This window comes from Pyxicephalus adspersus, chromosome Z, assembly GCF_032062135.1.
Source record: "Pyxicephalus adspersus chromosome Z, UCB_Pads_2.0, whole genome shotgun sequence".
Classification (NCBI taxonomy): domain Eukaryota; kingdom Metazoa; phylum Chordata; class Amphibia; order Anura; family Pyxicephalidae; genus Pyxicephalus; species Pyxicephalus adspersus.
Window position 1 is genome coordinate 67,866,483 of NC_092871.1, and position 13,018 is coordinate 67,879,500.

The following is a 13,018-nucleotide window of genomic DNA, read 5'->3' on the forward strand; positions in this document are numbered from 1 at the left end:
ATTGATTATTGGGGACTGGTATTCAAGGGTTACAGGGTGGGATTACAAGGAACATTAGAACAAGGGCACACGTCTTTTATGTAAAGTATAACAATAAACTTACTTTGGGTACCTGGAATATTTTCCCTAGTTGGGTTGACATCTTTTGGACTGATAAAATATCCTGAAATACCTTTCCTGCAGTTATTAAGGATGAAAAGAAAGATTATGATTCAATTTCATCTGAGGTCTAGTTGAAAAACTGACTCTGCATGTGAGTCGTCTGGGAATATAGTCCAAATCCCTCTCCTAAAGAAGCAAGTGCGTGAAAAACATGTAGGTACAAAAACGACTGCCCTATTCATATTATTCAAAATGAATGTATTTTATCTTTCTTGTAGACCTTTGGCCAGCTTATGCAATTGCCTATTGAATGTTATTTGTTACATCTATCATGAACTTTATCTGATTATTAAGTTTTGTTTTGTTTTTCTGTTGAATAACAATTCTTTTGAATGATATTTACATAACTTGTTTGACCTATACACTGCCTTTAAAACCCATAATAAAACCTATATAAGGTAAGGTGTTAGCTAACCTCACTTTGAGGAGATTACTTGTCATTGAGACAGTCAGCAATAAAAACTTGACATAGGCTCCAACACTTCCATCTTCAAATAATAAAACAGTATTTAGGTGGAGTTCTATTTTAAGTAGACTTAATCAACTAACCCATACCAGTAGGGATATAATCAGGTTTTGGGCTGATCACCTGGGTGAATCAGAAAATATTTACAGGTAGCATATTGGTATTATGCATATGACCTGTCTGATAATAATGAAAAGAATTTGATCCATAACAGGAATGACACCCAGGGTGACCAGTATTTGGGTGGTCGGTCAGGAGAAGCAGTGGGTGGAATGAGCAGATTGTACTAGAACATCAAGTGTCAGCAGCAGCATCCTTTCCTGACGTGGTATGGAGGAATGTGGTCTGTACAGGTTTTTGACACATAAGGGAGTGTCAGCCACTAAAAGTAGCTTGGTGAAGCAAAGGCAGTGTTCACACCTGCTATTCGGCAAGCCAAGTCAGTCCTTGATCAACATACAGCAAGGAATACCACAGGAAGGAAAGAATTGCACAGCACATTGTATAAGCAAGTTGAACCATGGCAGAGAAACAAAAAATCCAACTCTTTGTCAAGGTAAAGAGAATAACTGTTTTATTTTTTTTTATTGTGTTAGAATAGTGTTCTTGTAGTCAGGGCTCAGCCTTTAACAGGGGCACCTCAACATAATACACCTTCCAATATCAATTTAAATAATCAATTTAAAAGGGTTCTATTAGTTCTATATCTAAAGCTCACAGTACATTAGTGTGGTGGTCAGTAGGAATAATGTGTCCTACATTGCTGGACAGTAGGAAAAATGTCACCCTTACAGGTAGCCAAAAAGACCATTGGTGTCACTTAAACTGCCCTGAGAGTCACAAACTGCTAAATGCTCAAGGAATCCCTAACAACCTCTGGAGGAACTCTGGTTGAGAAACACTGATTGAAGGGATAGATAGATAGATAGATAGATAGATAGATAGATAGATAGATAGATAGATAGATAGATAGATAGATAGATAGATAGATAGAGATAGATAGATAGATAGATAGATAGATAGATAAGGTGGTGTCTTCTTGTGAAAAAAAAATAGATACCTGACTGGCATGCTAATCCTTGGGCATCAGTACTTTCTGAATCTCTAACCTAGAACTTGTAGCTCAGGACTTCTAACTTCAAACTGATTTTATAATTTTCTTGTTGGTTTCTGGTCAGTAATTCAAAGCATTTCAGGACAGTTTTGGTCAGGGAATTTGTATTTTCAGACCATTGTCAGCCACTCTAATTTTCTTCAACATGTATTTTGTACATGAGTTATCATTTTAGAAATAGTTTGTAATTTATGCGTCCAGCTTTACAGTGCCATTTCGAAATTAGTTTCCTTTATTGCATGCAAACACAGGCAGAATGCTTTCACTTTAAGGTCTTCTTCATACATGGAACCTGGAGCCCACACCAGATAACCAAACCAAGAGACCTTGCGTTTTGCCCATTTCCAATTTAAATATTTCCACGCAGAAATGTTTGATTTGCAAATCATTATTCTGATAATAATTATTGATGACTTGTATTTTCTGATAAAGGATTGTGCAATTATATGTTGGGGAAAATATTTGTGGACTCAGGAATTTCAAACCTACATTGGACATTCTGTTCTAAAATAATGACTATTAATGTGCTATTGCCCCTTCCTTTGCAGCTTTTACAGCCTTCACATTTATGTTAAGCCTTTTCACAAGATTTTAACTTGTGTCTATCTGAACTTGTATTAATTAATCTGTGAGATAATTTAGTATGAGGTCAGCTACCAATGTGGCAGTGAAAGACATGGCTTGCAATCTGCATTTTTCAATGGGGTTTAGGTCAGAGTTCAAATTTGTGCCTCCGCATTAAACTGGTCAAACCACAAAGCAGGCATTGTGCACATGGGGCTTTTTGCTGGATTTACGAAGGTTAAAAATGAACCATGGTCTGAAAATCTTTGTTAGACATTTAAATGGAGCTTGTTAATGTGTTATGGTCAGGTGTCATACACATTCATAAAACTTTACCTGCTAGCTATTTTTACTGAACTCTAGTGTGGACATACTATGTACTGTATCTACTGCTGCCTGTGTTCTACTGAGCAATTTTACTCTCAGTTCTTGGTCTGATGACTTGACAGTAATTATACCTTAGCCTCAATCCATCCATAACTAAAAATAGACTGACACTGGAATTTAATTAATTGGCTTTAAGTATTGCTTATGGGAAATCCATCTTGTATATGCTTCTCCCCATAAATTATTATTAATTTATATAGTGCCAACATTTTTGTAGCACTATATTGTAAAATAAATTATTCAAGGTACGGACTAAAACAAAAGCGAGAAAGATAAAATTATGGCTCAATTAAACAGCAGAGGTGGAATACAATTTTCATTTACCATTGTGCACACAACAAGGGTGATAGAAATTGGGCCTGGTTTATTAAAGTGCTTCATGACTGGAGAGGATACGCTTTATTCAGTGAAGCTTGGTGATCCAGCAAACCTGGAATGCATCTGGTCCAGGATTTAAAACATTTGCTAACAAATAGCAAATGACTTTTACAAAATCCATTCCAGGTTTGCTGAATCAACAAGCTTCTCCAATACAAGAGTATCCTCTCCAGTCTTGGAGAGCTCTAGACCCTAAATGTTTAGCTAGTATGTTGTATCATACCCTACAATCATTCCAGCAAAATGAAAGCTAGACTGTGATAGTGGAGTAATCAGTATGTCTGCAGCTACTTTTTAACCCTACAGGCCAAGAAACAAGAAAAAAAGAGAAGGTTTTATGTTTATTGAACTATAGTGAGTCTTCTAAATCTCCTCAATATTTCCTATACCCCACCTCAACTACAATCCTTTCTTTGAATGTGAACACAAATGTCAAATGGTGGGAAGAAGAGTGACACCAATTAAGTATACAGCTGTCCCAGTTTAGACACTTTACATTTCTGTTCTGCCTCTAAATTTGCTGAATTAGGTCCAAGCCCATTGCAGTATATATGTGTGGCCTGTTAGAAGAAGAGAAGCTGTCTCCATTAGCATGTGTTGTATAATTCTGCACATGAGAAAGTAGCTATAATCGCCATTCAATCTGGTGGGCCAGGGACAGTAGGGATGGAAAGGACAAGACTGGATAGGACTTAAAATCCATCAGCCCAAAATATTGGGGGTCTTTAAAGTTCCAAGTAGTTTTAATGCTTGTTATGCTCTTTTGTATTGTGCCAAACGACACAGCACTATCCAATTTTAACACAAAAGAGGTCTCTCTGTCAATGAACAATTAATAGGACAAGGCTGATGTCTACCCACAGTTATGATCCAAAGTTTACCAATATTATTATTACTATAACCCAATTCAGTGCATTGTCCCTTAAACTAGTTTAGGATTGTGCAGTAGTTAGAACCGTGCAGTAGGGTTTTACTGCTATTCTTGGAAGGCCTTATCTGAGTAATTTAGCTCTCATCATTGTGATGGTAAGACAGAGAGACCTCCCAAATGATGACCTTACATACAGTAGACCAAGGTCAATGTATTGGCCTGTCCCCCTATAAATCATAGTTCTGGGGGAAATTTTTCACTTGCTCACTGGCTGGCAGCCAGTGATTGTCAAGGACGCGGTCTTAGATGTACACTACTTCAAAGCAGATGAACAAGTCTGGGCACTTCCTAATGTAGGGGTAGAGTTATATGCAAGGTCTGCATACTTGTTCTTCATTCTTTTCCATTGTGGTGCAGTGTCAGGCTAGTAATAGGCTCGTCACCTAGAGTGACAGATTTATATTACGCCTGTAATCTTTACCACAGTTACCTCCTCTCTAAACCTGGTTAAAGTAAACATCTCCTAAATGAACATAGGAGCTACTATTTCAAATCTGCAATGCTAGATCTCTGACTAATATGCTAATCCTCTAGCTTGAGTATTTTCTTAGTCACTGGCCTGGATACATTTTAGCATGATTTTTTTCCTTTTTTGAGCAAATTGGACCATACTTTATAGCAGCTAATTTGGGAAAATTCTTGTGAATGGAACCCAATCTTGTTGTACAGTAGCAGCCAATGCAGAGTGCTGTGTATAACAGAATGGTTCATGTCCAATGTGTTATGCCAAGGTGGTTTGCCAGTCATTTACAATAAATGGGCTGCCCTTTGACAGTGCACCCTAAAGGAATGGGTTGCATTAATGCTGGTACTTTGAAGCAACACTCTCATTTGGGATGTGGGTTTTTAACCTATTTATGACTATTGACTGACGGGCCTTTTTTAACCTTATTATGTAGGTTCACTTTAATGTCAACCATCATAGACCTTAATTCTTAGGATAGCATAAGGAAAACTAATGTTCATGCCCCTTCTGGGAGCATTCACAATATTTGTCCTAGTGAATCCAAAATATTACAGTTATCAGTAAGACCGGGGAGTAAAACCTTCCAGTACAGACAGGTGTTCTGGTGACCTCTGTCCAAAGCACATAAACAAAAAATTCTAAACAAACATTTGTTCTTGCTGAACAATACCACAGTCTAGGATTCCATATATCATAGAGAAATAATTGGCATTATAGAGATCTCCCTAAAACCTTAATAGGATAAGAAAGGGTTGGGTTTAGCAGGAAGGAAGTGTAGTGCTTGTGGGTGCAACTATCAGAAAAATTATTATAAAAAAGACAGCAGGAACTAAACACAGAAACATTCACACTGTGACCTTGCACAGTGGACATAAAACAGTACAATCAAAACAGTACAATATATTTTTGCAAATAAGAAGAATGAAATTCTATCCTGGTAGGTACAAAGTGTTCATTATTGCAGAATAACAATGGGAAAAATTGCGTTTGGCACAAGTTTTAACACCCAAAGCTTTTCAGATCATTGCTGTATATATCTTCTTTTACAGATCTAAAATTAATTCAGATTAATGTTACAATGTGAAAAAAACTTGCACAAGCTGTTCCATTAATGATGATTACAAATAATATATAGACTATAAATTTACAGGGTAAAGTCGCCTCCTCTACTTTTGTAGCCCACAAGCATTTGTCTAATCAGTAAAGGAATTTGAAATCCAGTCCCTATTACATGGAAGCAAAACTGTACCTGAATACATCAGAGAACAGCAAAACTATTTTGCAACATATGTAACTTGATTTAGGATATCAAAGTGTAGTGCTGTCCTGTAGATCTAATAATAATCAGAATCTAATCTTGAGTGGATAACAGTGTCCTATCAGCCACATATTTAAAGAGCATTCATTCATTTATTTATTGTCTTATTGGTATAATGGTAGTATTTTTCAGTTAGTTCCTATTCCTGCCCTGACAAATGGCTGTTCTGCATAAGGAGTGTAACACCATATCTGTGCTTTCTACTTGTTCACAATGATAATCTTTAACTTTGGTACGTATCAGTAGTGCACTTCCCTTGCCCACCATTGAGTTCCTTCCACTGCAAATCAAATTTCAGCATGCAGCTGTGTATCAAAACTCAAAATAAAACATGTTATCAGTAACTATTGTTTGGAAAAATTACATCACTGCAAGGAATACATATATTAAGACTGTGTCCATGCTTGCCAGGGCATGTATCCCTTTAAATATATTGTGCAGATTTCGCATCTATGTAATAATTATATAAAAATTGTATCAAAACACAAGTAATTGAGTTACAAGCGCTCTGTTGCTTTCCTGTATGTTTAATGACATGAGACAGACAGATGCTTCATAATGTTGGTAACATGGTTGGTACAATAGTTTCTGGTTGGAAATTAGAGTCTGCCAGTGAAGGGTGTGGTGAGAACAATTAGGAATGACGCCTTTAATTAAATGACTCATTTAAGTAACCCTCCCTGGATGACGTTCTTGTGGGCTCCAAAAATCTCCTCATTGGATTACATAACAATGGAAAACTACCATAGAGGAACATTTCAATTTGTTTAGACTTGCAATAACTTCACTTTATGGACTACAGCTGATTTACCCAGAATAAGTACTGAGATCCCTAACTATTGTGTGAGCTGTGTAGAACCTCAACATTTGTAGTTGAACTACTGCTAGTGTTTTTGGAAGATAGTATAAAGACAGATTATGGGGCTTGTCTTTTTCTGTGCACCACCAACTTCCATCGCTAGTCAGTGATGGAATCTCATTTGACACTGCAAGGAAGCCATGAAGTCATAGGCCTGAAGGCAGGCCCCATGACATAATTAAACCTTATACAGATGCTCAATTGTTTTTAAAACATTCCTTTGAAATGTTCATTAGTGAGTGATTGATTATTTAAATAATCACACTATAGGCAAGTGTGCAGCCTGTTCTGTTCCATGGGGGCAGCACCACTGCTGGGATTACAACATTCCCCATTAGCAGGTGGTGAATTAATGCATGTTGGATTGCTAGAGAAAAATCTATCATGTGTGCTGACCTTAAAATTAAAGAAGTGAGCACAGAAGAATTTTTTTTATGGTAATAAAGCAGCACACAGCTTTGGATGACTGCCAGACTTTTAAATAAATTTGGCTAGGGTTTAATTTACCAACTCATGAGCAACCTATATTGGCAGACAAAATCTCTCAGATTTCAAGTATATTAAGATTACCTGAAATATGTACAAACATTTTCCAATGTTTTCTGATGCCAGAGCCACCCACAGAAAAATAGAAATCCAGAAATGGCACTTGCCACTAAAATGTGATATTTACTACATAATAAATCTGGGGGTCTGAAAGCTATAACTGGCTAAACCAAGCAAAATATTTCCAAGTAAGCTCTTTTTTGTGTGTTTGTTCTGTTTTATACACAGAATTATACACACTTTTTTTCCTCACTCCTAAAATATTTTAATCGCCTGCTTGTTGATTCCACCTGAATCGCCAATACTTTTGCAAGAGTAGACTTTTGTTCGGGTATCCATACAAAATTAATGGCACTTTATTGCTCCAACACATGCAATGTGTTAGTATGGAGTAAATGGGCATAACTTGGCCATACATGTGTCCTAAGTCTACGAAAAAAGTCCTTGGAGTCTGCAGTGGCAAATGATTGGCCTGAGAAATGCAGATCTCTGACAGATATAAGGTTGTATAGAGGTGGGATGAAGGGGGATCTAAACTTGTAGGAATTGGCAAACTGTAGCACAAATGTTCTATATACAACACTTCAGAGTAGCACTTCCCCTCTGTATACTCGGTGTGTTTCTCAAAATCTGTTCTTATTATGCATGGATCGATGCTGCAAATTACTACTTCCCTTATTTGGTATTTTGGCGTTACTCTCAGTATCTGTTCCTCTTTTGTACATATGGTCACTGCACAGTAACACATCTCACATTCTGTTTGTTCAGTGTATCTTCTTCTGTAAGGACAGATGCTACACAGTACTGCTTCTTTTGCTTGGTAAGTGCCATTCTCAGCAACTGTTTATATTCTGTATGTATGAGCAGCATGCAGCATTACTTTTCTTTTTCCGTATGTCAGGTGTGTTGATTGTCAGTATCTGATATTATTTCTATGGTTGGACATTGCATAACACTAGTGCTCATGTTCTGTATGTTGGGTATAATTCTCAGCATCTGAACTTATTCTTTATGTATGGACTTATGTATGCACAATACCACTAATCTTGAACACCAAAAGTGATTCTTAATACCAATTATAAAGGGCGCTGTGCGTAGTGTAAACTACACCTCCCAAACAGTTTTAACTCTTATAACACCATGAACTGTTCTCCCAAGTCCCAGCTTTTTTTTTTTTGTTATTATAGCAACAGAAACAATAACTTAAATAGATAGTACTATCCCATACGTTCATTTGATAAAATGTAAAAGCTATGTACACAGTATCAACAATTGTAGCTTGAAATTGTAGGATAGTACTGCTAGTGCTGTTTGTTCTATGGAGAGGAGAGAAAGAAGAATGAGCAGGAGGTGTCCTGCTGTGTTACCCCCATACAAAACAAAATTAGCTGTTGGTCATTCCGGACTTGAGATTGTCCTTGGAATCTGGGGCAATTTGCAACTGCAGATTAACTGTAAGAACTCAAATCAAGATTTTCTGTATAATGTACAGAAATGAGGCATTGTCTCTCCAGCCATGGGAGAGATGAGTCCAAGATTGGTGTTGCGGTGGCAGGACGGGATCCCAGAACTAACTGGTTTATCAAGTAATTCTTGCAGTTGACCCCATTTGTGTATCCTCCTTTTGGAGCAGCATGCACCCTATGGGTGGGACAGCTAGGTGTGATCTTGTTTGTTCATTGCTGATATTCAGCTGTTTGGTTAACAATTACACACAGTGTACACCCCTTGGAATATTTGTCATTCCTCAGTTTTTATGTCAACATAGGTCATAACATTTTTGCTACTGAAGATACTGAAACTAAGACACCCACAGAGACAAGTCACTCATTCAAACAAATGAGGAGCTGCCGCCTATGCAAAGTGGCTATATACAAGGTGTAAATGTGTTCATAGTATTTCAAGGGGATCTACTGTTCCTGTTTAGATGTATGATATATGCAAATATGGTTATGAAATGACATATGTGATCTTACAATTATTCATACTACATACACTGAAACAATTGTTCATGATGATTCCAGATGACAGTTTAAGAATGATGGCTTTACATACACAGTGCAGTGTTCTCTTCTGAACAACCTGTTCTGTTCTATGGGGAGGGGAGAGTAAAGGGAGACATGTGCAAGGCATCCCACTGAAATGTTATACAATAGCAACAATAGTAGACAGTATTCCAACATGGTGGATCATGAATGACCTTCTCAACAAGGTCAGGAGACAATAGAGGATTGATTAAATATAGATATATAGATATATATATAGATATAGATATATATATATATGGGGATATATACGGTACTAAGATATATATATATATATATATATATATGGGGATATATATATGACATTTCCTTACGGCTACCAGATCAATTATTCCCAGAAAATGGAAACAGCCTACGGCACCTTCTCTTAAGGACTGGTTTACAGAACTAGAGAAGATACAGCATTTAGAAAGGCTTGTGGCGGAGGATGACAACAAATGGGATCAATATAAGCAGATATGGGCTGCCTGGGATTGGTTTAAGGAATCTACCCAATTTAAAGCTCTCTGGCAGTAATATCAACGGGAGTAATAGTATAGTTCAAAATGCTTGGAGGCGTGTAGTAATTTCTAGAGTACACAAACGCGGGGCCAGTCGGACGCCCCCCCCCCTCTCTTTTCCTCTGTCTGACCCTTACCCCTCCCCTGGGCTACCTAGCTGACTGTCCTTCCCTCCCCCTCCCCTTGCACATATCTCTGCGTAAGTGCATTTTTGACATTCCCTCCGGTATACCCGGAGACGAGTTCATAGTTTGAACAACCAGTCCCATATGTTTGTTTTGCTAGTTACTCTATTACAGTTCGGGGTGGTTTTATACTAAACCCATTCTTTTTCCTCTCTTATTGTGTGTCTCCACCCACTGTTTTGCTGTAATGATGGATATATGTATATTTATATGCACTGTTTTTTTTTACTGTAAAATGTCACTTGTGTTAAACTTAATGGTCATCCATGGGAGATCAGGAGGTTATTTTGACCCTCCTTTTTCCTCTGTATATTGTGATATTTTTCATTCATGTTTGTAATCACATGTGTAAATATTAATAAAAACCGATTGAAACAAAAAAACTCAATACTTTATCCCTAACAATCATTCATCAGGACTATAAAACCCATTTTGTTCTAGTGTGGTACTGGTGCACAATGGTACCAAATGGGGGAAGTTTGAACCAACATATTGTTTTTTTTTAGGCAAAACTTGCAAGTGCCTCCCAACTAGGGTATATTGAGACTACAGTCTAGACCAGAGGATAATAGCTGTATGTTGATAAAGTAGATATTACATGCTAAGAATCTGATACCGCTCTTGTTCTTACTTTCCAGGATCCATAATAAAGCGACACTAAAGACCAAAGTTTGGAATTCTGGACTCATACTTGTGATGGCATTTGGATTGAAGAGCTTTCATTTTACAACAATATATTGATGACATTAGCAATGAATATGCTTATACAGGTCCTTTAAACTGTCTAGTAAAATAGCAAACAATTTGAATTCATTGTAGCCAATGACAGGGTTTCTAGAGGAGTGTTGGGTCTCCCTATCCAAACCCTAGAAGTTATCAAGCAATACTTGTATCAAGAGAATATTTGCTAGGAATGGATTTTTGTTATTGTTAATTTGGATTTTAATGTCTTATGAATAACATAGTTGGTAGATCAACCGTCAGCAAGAAAACCTGTGTTAGGAAATATGTAATGGTGAAAGAGTTATATTATAAGTATTTAGTTATGTATTAATAAGGCCATAGTGTAAGTGCCGCTCATACACTTAAGTGATACCTACAGCTCTTGTGTGAATCATACAATATATTACACACCTATGCCCTTTGGCCTTATAGAGCTTATAGCCGAGTATATATTGTTTAATTTTTCATCTGAACTAGAAAGCTGTATTAGTACAATGTGTAAAGACTTAAGACATTATTTTTTATCAAGGGTGGCAGAAGCATGTAAATTCGTAGTGGGTATTAGACTTGCTCACATTGATATTAAATACGAGAGTTAGTGAGCATGGATGAAATGTGTAATTTAATGTAACTTGTTGGTAAATGGGGTTATGGTATGTGCTACAGTTATATAGTTAGAGTGATCAGAAAGGGGAATACCGGTATGAATGGCACATGAGTGATCAGAAGGGGAATAATCTTTCAGAAACTTTTTTTCTAGATTTTCCTCCTTTAAAATTGGGTGCATCTTATATTCCGGAGCGTCTTATACGGCGAAAAATACGGTAGTTACTATATAATTATTAAAAAATTCTCCAAAGGGGTATTGATAAATTGCCAGTATCAATGTGGAGTAATGTATGAATGTTGGATGAATGGGTTCCTGACTCGGGGGTCTCTTTCTTGGGCTGCATTATGTGTGCAAAGAGGATACTTCCAAAGGAATACTGTCGAGTGTCGGAAAGATACCAAGAGTAAAGAATGAATACAGATATCAATTTTTTTTTATGTCACTTTTGAAATTTGTGTGTGCCAGGCACAAGACCAGGGAATGTTGGAAGTGACCAAAATTGATATGAATATGACTTGTATGTAAAGACAATTCTGCCTTCTTGGAAACAAGCTATAAACATAATTATCTGTGGAGACAGATGCAGTCCCTTAAACATCAAAGGACTGCTTAACAGAGACAATGATTGATCTTCCATGTGTGGAGGCCTGAGGATCATTAACACTTTGGCTAGTTGGACCCTTTGGTGGCTGTTTCTGCCCAAACCAGGTAAATATAACTTCAGTCTTCCTGGAGGGGGCAGGGGTATATGACAGCAATCCCAAGCCTGGGACAAGGACAAACTGTGTGACCTCTTGATCAAGACTTCACCAAGGATGAATCAACAATGTGATTCGCTCTGGACCTGCAGTGGGGTGTGGTTCAAGGAGAGAAAACCCTGGTGTGTATGGTGGTGTGAGACATTGACCATGTGCTAGAGATAGAGCTAGACCCCTCTCCTTCCCCTTTCCTATATACCCTTTACCTTCTTCCCTTTTGTCTTGAAAATCATATGTAAATAATATTTTAAGCTGTAAATAAACCTTTCCCTTTTGTAAGATCTATTGGTCCATTGTTAAATCCAAGGCACCCCAAACAGAGCACATTCTACAAGATTGCATAAAAATGTGAGGAATTAAAACCTTTTTTTACACAATCACTTCATTTCAGGGGCTCAAAAGTAAATAAACAATTGACTCAAAGGCTATTTCACGGGCTGGTGTGGACAATTCCCTTGTTATGTAATTATCAATTAAGCAGATAAAAGGCCTGGAGTTGATTTGAGGAGGGGGGGGGGGGTTCAAGACTACAGGCTGTCATTGCCAGCAAAGGGTTTTCAACCAAGTATTAAAAATGAACATTTTATTTTCAGCTTTTTAATTTGTCCAATTACTTTTAAGACTCTGAAATGAAATGATTGTGTTAAAAAAGATTTCATTTCCTCACATTTTTATGCTTTTTTTTTGTTCAACCCACTGAATTAAAGCTGAAAGTCTGCAAGTTCAACTGCATCCGAGTTGTTTCATTTAAAAATTAATTGTGGTATTGTATAGAACCAAAATTAGAAAAAAGTTGTCTCTGTCCAAATATTTATGGACCTAACTGTACGTGCTTGAATATTCTGCATGTTGTATTCTTATTTCCTCAGAATTAAAAAAAAACAAAAACAAAAAAAAAAACAGCTCATTCAAGTTACCAAAACATAAATGACACAGACAAATACATATTTGGGTAATTTTTGGAAAAAACTAAGTGACTATTGTAGTAATGTGTTTCATTGAACTT